The sequence below is a fragment of the Protopterus annectens genome, chromosome 7.part0 (genome assembly GCF_019279795.1).
Source record: "Protopterus annectens isolate FY-2018-M chromosome 7.part0, PAN1.0, whole genome shotgun sequence".
NCBI classification, from domain to species: Eukaryota; Metazoa; Chordata; order Ceratodontiformes; family Protopteridae; genus Protopterus; species Protopterus annectens.
The window spans coordinates 1,101,418,751-1,101,429,811 of record NC_056739.1 but is presented as its reverse complement, the minus strand read 5'-3'; positions in this window follow the sequence as shown (position 1 = coordinate 1,101,429,811).

Below are 11,061 nucleotides of genomic sequence, written 5' to 3'. Positions count from 1 at the left end.
CTGATCAAATATCAGCTGATCAAAACATACCAGCTTTGCCAGTACAAAATTGCTGTACTTTGGGGATTGGGGAATATATCCTTTTCCCCGGCTCCGTGTTGAAATGTTGGCACTTGAAATGCAGAGTGCTGAAAAGCTGAAAAAAAAGAATGAAAATACAGGAGAAGAGTGAATTTTGAAAATCGTTCTTCTTCTTAAAACTTTTTTACAGGAGGGCAAGCCCCCCCACACTCCCATACCCCTCCAAACTTATATATACCAACTCCAAGATCACCATACCTCAGAGAAAAGGGAATATTCCTAGAAATGGCATACTGAACTTGGTATATACAAGTCCAATCTTTTAGCCATTCAGTCTCTGCATTTTGAAATGGGCTGTAGTGGGTCTCAGCATTTAAAATGGTTACCCTTTTCCCCACTATAGTGCAATCTCAGAGTTGGTATATATAATTAGCAGAAGGTGTGGTGGGCACAGTCCTCCACATGGGGGATGCAGGGGAGGCTTGTCCCCCAGCAAAAACATGTTTTTTTTTCTTATCCTTTGCAAATCAATGTCTGGTTTTCGAGAATTAGATGTCAATCATTGTAGAATCAACCAATTGTCATTTTGATGGAAAGTCATGATTCCATATATAGATAATTCTTTCCTTAAAGCATTGTTAAACACTTAATAAAAGAACTATATGATGGATAAAAGTCTTCCCTCTGCATTTGTACTCCCAAAATGACAACTGAAATGGTGTAGGCTGTAGCATATTTTGAAGAGGATGAAGGGTGGGACATAACTCTGCCTACAACTTTAAGAAACAGAGGTTACTCTTTTGACTGACAGGATATAACTAATACGACTGTAACTTACGTATTCCCATCCAGGCTGATGTGTAATACTGTAGGACACAGTAAAAGAGCTACATCTGTTTCACATGCAGAAACTCTTTCTTTAAACTGAATTAATTATTTCTTACAGGGGCTGACAGTTCAGTACAGTGGCTAAGATAAATAGCTACATTATGATTTCATCCTGGACTCACGGGTTTGATAGCCTCCATCATCATGCTATACTATGTGTGTCAAACAACAAATAATCACGTGCATCAAATGGGAACTGTGTGACAACGACTTTTATGATACAAATAATGTAATAGACAAAAATTCACATTCGTTCAATTTCTTAGGTACCTAAAAGAACTTATTCTTTGGTTTGATTATGATTTCATATTAACAAAATTGTTATTGCTTCTATAGAAAGGTGTAGAGATCGGGAAGTCGGTAGGCTATAGTTGCCATGCCACCATGTGACCTTGTGGCTTGTGATAGAAAAATACAAGTTGTTTCTATGAAGGAGGTCTGTGATTACAGGAAGTTAAATTAAACAAGTTGGGAACTACTGTGAAAGTTTATGTATAAGAGAAAAGAAATGGAAAACAAAGGGAAAAAGAAGTAATGGAAAATGTGTATCAGGAACAGAAGGAACCGTAGGAATAGAAGACAACTGTGCCTGGTTAAGGCAAAACATGAATGCAAACTGCAATGTTAAGAGATAATGACATTGGGGCTAAGCACTAAAGAGCAGATGTAAGCTTGTGGGAGATCCCACATCCCCAATTTTCTAGTCCCCAACAGCTGGAGAATCGTCTGCAAGGCATCCTACAATTGAAGTCATTTCTTTTTTATAAAGTTTGCAGGTGTTCCTGCTTGGTGGGGGCAAGCAATAAGGGACAAATTGGTTTGCTTTATGTGATATCATCTTGTCTAAGATGAGCCACGGTGGTGCAGTGGTTAGCATTGTCACCTCACAGCAAGAGGTTCTCCCATTTGATTCTCAGCTGGAGCGCTTTCTGTGTGGAGTCTGCATGTCCTCCCTGTGGTCGAGTAACATTTAAAGACATGCAGGTAGGTGCATGCATGAATAGGTGTGCCTTCTTTCAAGGTTGGGCATCGGGATGGCAACTTGGTACCATAAAAAAAATCCACTGGCAATCATTAGTGGACCGGAGTTCCACTGTGGCAACCCCTAACTGGGAAAAGCCGAAAGACATTAGCTTTGTATGTGATCTTGTCTAAAATGGGAATAACTAATATCAGATAGTCAAGCTTGTTTTAGTCAGAAATAAACTGTGAATATCACACAATTTATGAGTGAAACAGGAGTATATATTTTTCAGTGTGCTACTGTGTTTGCTCAAAGTATAAGCAATTATTTTACAGATAAACTGTATGGGTGTAAGAATTCTTTTCCTAACTCCCAAGATTTGGTTTTATTGGCCTGAATGTAACCACAAAGGCTTAAGTTAAAAAGTCATGGAAATTCAGAAGCCGTGTAGCTTATGTCATTAAGAGGTCATTTGTATATATCCCATGGACCTCCACTACAGGAGGTTTAAGGTATTACACAGTGAAAACTCTAGCTTGTCTGTTTTTTATTGCAGTTTTTACTTCCATGTTTGTGGAATCTTGGAGTTAGTATATTTGGAGATGAAAGAGTGTGAAGATCTAACAGGGCTTGGTCCCCTGCAAAAATACTCGCTTTTCCTAACACTGTTAAAATAAACAGTATGCATTATTTATTAACAGCTGCAGTGATTCATGTTGTGGTGTTTGGTGGTGCACTGTTAAACTATACTTCATTTTAGTCACATAATCAGTATTATGTATTACTAATGTGAACATTGGTAATAAAAGTGTTTTTATTTACACAAAAGGTAAGCAGCCTCAAAGTACACATGAGGTGTTGCAAAAGTACTTTTGCTAGTATGTTTATCGAAAGCAAACCTTTTCTGTTGTCTCCTTTATTTATTTATTTATGGGTTTTTTAATGTTTTCCTGTCAGCTGTGTCTTTTGGAGTAAATTCTGCTGAGTTACTAAATGTGGTAAGTGCAGTGCTGTGTGTTCCCAGAAACTCTGCAATGGTTGTTGTGTTAATATGCTCTGAAGATAAATATATTCTCTATAATGTCTAAGGGTGTATATATACCTCTTACATATGTATACTGTGCTGCATTAATAATAAGAAGTGATTACACATTGTACTAATATACAGTAATGGTTCTCTTTGCAAAGCAGTTATTTCTTATATAATACTGATCAGACCATTGTAATAAACAGCTATATTTTACTGAGACACTTTGTGTGTTTTATGACTATAAAAAAGTAACAATGTGGCTAACTGTTGCTTTTTCTAATTAAATTTACAGCTCAAACAAGTTCTAAATGAACTGTACAGGCAGCCATACTTGGATAAACATCAGCTGATCACTTAAGGCTCACAATCTAATTATGTCAATCTTATTATTCCTGCAACTGTTTTCTTAATCTGAACTAATTATTTAGCTAGCTAAAGTGATCCCATGTAATTTCCGAATCTTAAATACCAAGTTCTGGGTACAAATAATGTAACTCTGAAATTAGGACTTTGAATTTATTTTATTTTTCTGTTCTTTGCAAAGTTTTATTATTTCAGTCCTTGTTCTTGGGGAGAATGTAGTGTCTGAGACTTGTCATGGAATTCCTGATTTTTATTGGGAGAGGAGGACTACCTCAAAGAAAAATTTATTCAAGCTGCAGTTTTGCCCAGCAGCAAAGCATTTTACACATTGAAGGGGGGGGGGGGCTTGGTGTATATTTTATTTTACTGGGCTTTGTCCTCCTTTATAATTCTTACCTTAGTTATTGAGGGAGATGTGTTAACATTTTAAGGAGGTGTTCTTCAGTCTTCTATATCTTCTTATTTTGGCTTTTTCCCAGTTAGGGGTCACCACAGTGGATCACCTATCCACTCATGATTGGCAGTGGAGTTTTTACAGTGTTGAGTTGGCAGCCTGGTGCCCAACCTTCCACAGAAGGCACACACATGCACACACTCACACCTAGGGCCAATTTAGAGTGTCCAATCCACCTACAGCATGTCTTTGGTATGAAACCAGAGGACCCGGAGGAAACCCAAGCGACCACAGGGAGTACATGCAGACTCCACACAGAAGGCATCCCAGCCAAGGATTGAACCAGAGCACCTCTTGCTGTGAGGTAGCAATGCTAACCACTGCACCACTGCAGCCGCCCCAGCTAATTGGTGTTTTCGTGGAAAGATAAACTTCATACAAAGCTGATGTGCGCAGCGGCTCAAGACTGGCATCCTGCAATGCAGTTAGAGATATAAACATACAAAGGTACCCACCTAGTACCTTTGCATGCTTGTGCATTTCTGCACATAGAGTAAAAAGAGTGCCAGGGACTGAGTTTTGAAACTGACAGGAGTGCACATCTAAGTAAGCATATTGGGTTCTGTTCTTTAACTAATTACAATTTAGTGTATATACAATGAGGTTAAATTGCATTAATTTTGAACATTTATATGGCTTTAGCTGGAGCTATCATTTTAACTTGATATCCACTGTATGCTGACCTTTTGCCATTTTCCTCATACTTAAAATTGTAATCATGCAATGCAGTGCATACTATAAGAGTTACAGTAAATGCACTCTATATGCTACCCATGATTTACCTAAATCTATCATATTAGTTAATATGCTGGGGTGCCACAGTGGCGCAGGGGATAGCATTGTCACCTAACTGCAAGAGGTTCCCTGGATTGATTGTCGGCTGGTATACTTTCTATGTGGAGACTGCATGTCCTGTCAGTGTTTGCATGGGTTTCCTCTGGGTGCTCTGGTTTCCTCCCACATTTCAAAGTCATGCAGTAGCTGGACTGGACAATTCAAATTGGCCATAAGTGTGAGAGTGTGGTGTGGAAGAATTACCGCGGAAGGGCTAGCCACCTGGTAGTGTTACCTTGGCTCTAGATGATTGTCACTATTGAAGTGACATCCTGACCGCATGTATAAATATGGGAAAGGGGTTGTGGATGGATGGATGGGTGGATGGATGGATATCATATTAGTTAATAGCATTCTCTGACTACAGTGATGAATTTTGCCATAGGTCATCTGTACCCATAAAGCTGCAATTACACAGAGCTTTCAGATATTACTATCAGCTTTCTTTAAAATGTGCATGATTTCAACAAACAACTTGATTCATACAAAAAGTCAGTGCTAGTATGAGGCAAACTGACTTGCGTGCATTGAGAAGACATTGCTTGTTATACCAATGAGTTTTTCCTAGGTGAATATTCATTGTCAAATATTTATTTCCTCATTAAGTTAAAAGTGCTGAATTAAATATTTACACAAAGAGGAAGGAAGAGAAAAATCTTCATTTGCTTCAGTCAAAGTGTGATTTCCTGATGGCACATTGGATATAAAAGGAAAACATCAACAATTTTCATTTGTAAGATTTACTGCAATATCATTTTATTTTACAGTGTTCACATCTAGTCTGTGACAGAGACATCAGTGTACAATAAATATATGTACTTACCAAATGGTATACCATTAGTAGGATTATGCTTAGTTTTAAATCTCTGGAAACTTAAAATATCATCATACTGTATCCCTTGTATAAAATAAAGTGGGAGGTATTCATTAGACTGGAGTTCATTTGGTCGATTTTAACTTTGTGCTGCATTACACCAAACTTGTTTGCTTGATAAATGTAGAACAGAGTTAAAATGGATTATTTGCATGTGTGTCTGAATTAATTCTGTGTGTGTGTGTGTGTGTGTGTGTGTGTGTGTGTGTGTGTGTGTGTGTGTGTGTGTGTGTGTGTGTGTGTCTGTGTGTGTGTGTGTGTTTGTGTGTGTGTGTGGGTCAGCTTTGAAATCCCGTATTTCCACAATCCCGAAGACAATAATACTGAGACGACAATTAAGAATTATAAAATACTGAACTACATACATTTTCCCAGGGCAAGTAAACACTGCCCAACACAATAGTAAAGCACACCACACTATCTAAAACCCACCTAGGTGGGGAACTAAGCTCTCCACACCCCCCCAATGTAGAGGACTGTGCCCCCCACATACCCCCCTAATTATATATACCAAATCCAGAACCACACTACAGTGGGGAAAGGCATAATTCCCCAAGTTAGGCAAGTGTTTACTTGCCCTGGGAAAACTTATGTGGTTCAGTATTTTAATATTCATGATTGTCATCTCAGTACTATCATCTTCGGGATTGTGGAAATATGGGATTTCAAAGCAGACCTGTGTGTGTGTGTGTGTGTGTGTGTGTGTGTGTGTGTGTGTGTGTGTGTGTGTGTGTGGGTGTGTGGGTGTGTGTGTGTGCGTGTGTGTATGTGTTCTACAGAAAACTTAGGATTCCACCTAGTGCCATACTTTATGAATCTATCCTACAATTGATAGGACTTAAACTTACTGGCTTAGGAGCTTTTATTTTTTTTTTATTTTACACCCTACAGCAGTAAGAATGGTTTACTATGTGAGAAGATACAGGCACATGAATAACTGATTTTTTTAATGATGGGTACCTAATAAATTATAACTTGACTAAACAATTTTTTTTGTAAGTGAAAGGAGCACAACTTAACTATTACAATAAATGTCTTAAGAATTTGCTAATGTAATGCTTTAGAAAACAAATGCATGTATGCTGTGTTGCTAGAGAAACAATTTCAGATGGCTATGATTACAAAAATGTGGTTTACAAGCAATAATATTCCAATGAAACTTTACTATATACATTGGTTATCACTAGATCAGAAAGAACCAAACCATTGAGGTGTTTCTATTGTTTCAACTTACTGTAATGTGGATCACTGATAAATTACTTTAAAACAGAAGCATCGGAGCACATACATCCTAATGGGGAAACTATTTTCAATTTCTTGGGTGTTTTACTAAAGTACTAATCATCTGATGGCAGACAGTTGGGATTAAACATAGAATTTCATATCTTTGTTGGGTCAGAAATGATCCATATGTTTCACTTATATTAATTTTCCAAATGTAAACTTGCACATGTCATACTTCTCCAGATAAAATAGAAAAAAATATATTTTCTTGTAAATCATAATTAACAAATACCTTACTACCCAGCAAGATGTAACAGCATTCTAAACATTTTGTTCACAGTTGGTTTTACTCATTATGATGCTGAAGTGTGTCCACCATTAGTAAACTTGGATAATAATTCAGTCAGATGTGTCAGTATCCTAAGAAAAGATATAGCTGTCTAGAGAGAAAATACTTTAAAACAGATTATGAATGACCATTAAATGCATTATAAATATTGACTGATCAAGATGCCTAGATAGCAAGCCTTCAAAAGAGGCATGAAATATATCATGTAATAAATTATACAGTCTGCTTGACATCTATGTACCTCTAGGAAGTATATTTTATACTAGTGAAACTTAAAAATCCCATTTGGTGGAACAAATGTTTACATAGTCAGCAGCACTGAGCAAATAAGTACACATTAATTGGGATTAATAAGCATTTTTCATCACAAAACAAAGAAAAAAATATTGTGAAAGATCACTGAATAGAAATGTCAAACAAAATCCTAAAGCATTGTACTCTTATATAATAACAGCAAAGGGCTATAGAATTAATAATTATGAAGTGAAAAACAGATGCAAAATTCTGACTGATCATGACTTGTAATAGATTTGTTTGCACACTAGTTTGCTGCAACTTTCACTACTACAAAGGGTTCTTTACACTTGAGCTATTATATTCTCAAGGCTGTTCAAATAGAATGGATACAATGCTGCTGAGAACTTCAAATAAAGTCAAGAAAAGCAATCTTAATGGGCCAGATAACATAACCCATATTTGTCTGAGTGACAGTTATTGCTCAGTTATTTCACTTCTAAAAATATTGTTCCAGAAAGCATTAAGTGACTGGTATATATCAAGATCAAGGAAGAGGGTAAGTATATTACCTTTCTTAAAAAGTGTCCCAAATGACATCCATACCAAAGGGTAGAAAGGTCACGCAGACAAACCACTCAGTAAAAACTGCAAGAAAGGCCCAACCAAGCTAGAGTTTTTACTGTTTAATACTTTAACCACCTACAATAGTGGCCCATGGGATATATGCTAACAACCCCTTAAGGACCTGCAGTGTTTCATCTACTAGTGTATTTTTAAAAGTCCATGGCTTTTTAGTTTTTAAGTCTTTATAGGGACATTCAGGCCAAAAAAAGCCATATTCTACTAAATGTAGATATGTATGTTTTGGCTTTTTTAGTGAGCTCATCAGTACAGCATAAGTGGATTATATTGCCATACATTAGAAACAAAGAGGATAAAGTCAAGCTTGGTGTCCCTTAGGGTACCTGCAAAATATCCCATATAACATCTAAACTAAAAGGTAAAAAGGTCACACAGAGAAACCATTCAGTAAAAAAACTGCAAAAAAGACCCAGCTATTCACTGTGAAATACCTTAAACTTCCTGTAGTGGAGGCTCAAGAGATATATGCAAATTACTTCTTAAGGACATACAGTATTTCGGTACTGGTATCTTTTTTGAAACATTTTCTGTGACTTTACATATACCTTTTGACTCTGCTAGGATTACATGCTTCCTGATTTTGATACTAAATCCCTAGTTTTAAGGTCTTCCTTCAAAAAGACTCTTGATGCAAAGCAGGACCTACCTAATATTGTAAAATAAAGAAATGGGAATACCCTAGAAGTATAGTACTTGTGCAAAGAAAGATAGTACATGTGTATGCTGGGATCTATTTTTTAGCAGAGATAGATGAAAATAAAGAAGATGAATGACTGATACGACAGTCTTGTCTTCTTGAATACATTGTAACTTACAGCACTGCAAACACATTCAGTCAGGTGTAGACCACATTCAGCCTGGTAGAAGTCTAAAGAGATAAGCTACTGACACTTGAAAAGATGCAAGGCAGGTTAAATGAATGCAAGTAAGAGAAATGGGGGTGGATGGCAAAACAATGCTGTTATGACCAGACAGGTGGGGAGAGACAAGGGAGAGAAAAAAACAGGATAAATAATGGTATAATATAATATTCCACAAACAAAATGTAGCAGCAAAGCAGAGCAAAAATATACATAGCTGAAACAAGTCTTATAGTTCGAATATTGAATCTGGTTCTGAATCAGAGGGTATGCCATACCTGAAAATAACAAAAAGTTAAAACTACATTTTCTTAGTGAGAGGCACTTCAGTACTACTTCCCCTTTTGGGGAGACATAATCCCTACTTCAAAACTGAAAGAAATTTTGAGATCACTGCATTTCAGAATAAAACTGCTGGAATGTTCATAATTTCATGGGATTTACTTAATTTTACATGTTTAACATAGTGTATTTTTGCCAGGTACTTCATATCACAAAAATCTCCACATATATTGCATTTTCAGATTTTTGTGAGTAAATTCATTGATTCTTTAGCTACCTCAGCCATATAATTTCCAAAATTTTGCTAGGACATAATCCTGCATTTTGGTTATGCAGTTTGATTTATTACATGCTGCCAAAATGATGTCTCTTCTCAAATTCTTTCACCAGATTAGCAGTTCACCACGTCAGGGCAATGTCTGTCTTGTACCTCATTCACATAATGGGCCTTGCCCACTGAATTCTTTATTAAAGTACATGTCATATAATTATATAACAAAGGACTATCCCACACATACTTAGTCAGCCATCAGACACCTTTCTTAGCAACGTTTTCACTAATATTATAACATCATTACAATGAACTGCAAGTCACTAGTAAATATAACATGCCTCTACAGAAAGCACCATTAAACTTGCAAATAATAGTTACAGAATTTTGAGAATGCATTTAAGTATAGCAGGGTTTGCTGTAGGAGTGGCACTTATAATGAATACATGCTGTTTTCCAGTTAAGTAACTTCAGAAGTATGACAGGCAGGTTTTTCCTCAGACGGTGCTCGGGGTCATTACACACTCCTTGTACGAAAGCCAAACAAACATATTTTTGTCAGACTCTGGCATCCACCCAGACTATTTAAAAAACATACAAAGCAGCATGCTGTTAACCCTACAGACAGGTGGAAAATGATTAAATATGAAAATAACTGCTGATCAAATGGTATTCTAAAAGCTCACAAATAACTCAGAGATGGCCACTTAACTCAGAGCTTCTTGACAGGATTGGCAATGTAGAGTATCGTATTCCTGTGTGAACATTGCCTAGAATAGAATTCAAAATGCTTATCACAGTCAAACCATCACCGCAGATGACCCCTAAACAAGTCTATTTCTTGCCATAGCTAGCTAATTGCTTTGTATGCCTGACAGCTTCAAAAGGTTCTGTAAAATAAATACACCACACAAAGTCATCTGGTCTGAGATGTGAACTTAGTAAATGTCTGCCTTGTGGTGGGTGTCACATTGCCTGTGGTTGTTTCCACTAAGCTATTCACAGCACTCTCTGCTGATGATAACTGGTATTTTGGCAGCTGACTCTCTGTAATCCAACCCAAGCTGTCAGCAAAATGTATAGCTTACTATTTGCTTCACAGGGTTGTTTCATTCCACTCAGCAACTGTCAGCCTTCGCTGCCTCGTTATTGATGAGAGGTGCTAACCGTGCAGCAAATGCTTTACATGAATTGAGAAGCTCATGGTAAAGTTTTTTTTTTCCATGCCTACAGCATATGCCTAGAAAAACAGCTAACTTAGTCCCCATGAATGCAGCAAAGAGGGGAAGGGCTTATATATTGCATCGTATTTATGACACAAAAATAATTTTACGATTACGTACACAAATACGTGTTTTTACTAGTAACCCAGAGTGTGTAAGAATCAGCTGCCTTACACCGACAGTCATGGACATAGTAACTCTTTAATAGTAGAATGAATACTTTTGTAATCACTTAAGTAAATAAAGTGCTTAAATGCTGTTAGCTTCTGGCAATGTAAGACAGCCTAGTACAGAACATTAAGGCTATATGCTGCTCTTATGCCTAACCCTGACATCCCGAGTTTCATTCCCGCAATTTACATTTGCAAACTGTGTGACTGAGCAAATCATTTAATTACACAATGTTCCTTGTCCGACAGTGATGAAGGGTACTAAATGTACTTAGCTGATTAACAAACTAATAAAATTAAAAAAGTAAAATGCTATGGAGACAGTGAAACACATGCACGTGGTATATTACATGGCTACTGGATTGCAAAAATATT